Raw genomic sequence first — 583 nt, 5'->3', positions numbered from 1 at the left:
AAGGGCCGGCAGTCCACACCCGGAGCCCACTTGGGGGGCCATCTCCACTGTCTGGCCAAGGGAATGCTGGGGCGGCTTCTCTAGGGGACCAGCAGACTTCCTGCCGCCTGAAAAGCAGCTTCACTTAAGGAGGGGACAGAGCTGGGTGGTGGGAAATCCGAGGTCAGGACAGGTCCCTGCACTTGTTTCCCTCAGTTTCCTCATCTGTAAAATGAGCTGGAGAAGCATCTCTGCCAAGGAAACCGCAAAGGGGCTGAGAGTTGGGCCTGTGTTCCCAGGGCCCAGCCTGAGGGGTACATGCTTATTTTTGCCCAGGCCGTCCCCCTGAGGAGCTTCCAGCTCTAAAGGTCCCCACGAGGATTCCTTCATTCTCACCCACTCCTCTGGGGCCATGACCTTCCAGTTTGCCCCCAATTCCCTTAATCCCCTGGAGCCACAGAGACAGGGAACGGAGGGAGATTCCCCAGGGGAGGTCACCCCCAGGAGCATCGGGGCTGTGGTCTCTGAAATAAAAGGAAAAATCAAAGAGGAAGGTCCTTTATCGGCCTGCCCTCCCCCCCCAGAACAAGTGACACAAACCCAA

The sequence above is a fragment of the Sarcophilus harrisii genome, chromosome 3, assembly GCF_902635505.1.
Source record: "Sarcophilus harrisii chromosome 3, mSarHar1.11, whole genome shotgun sequence".
Taxonomy (NCBI): domain Eukaryota; kingdom Metazoa; phylum Chordata; class Mammalia; order Dasyuromorphia; family Dasyuridae; genus Sarcophilus; species Sarcophilus harrisii.
The sequence above is the reverse complement of the archived record's forward strand: the minus strand, read 5'-3'. Positions refer to the sequence as shown.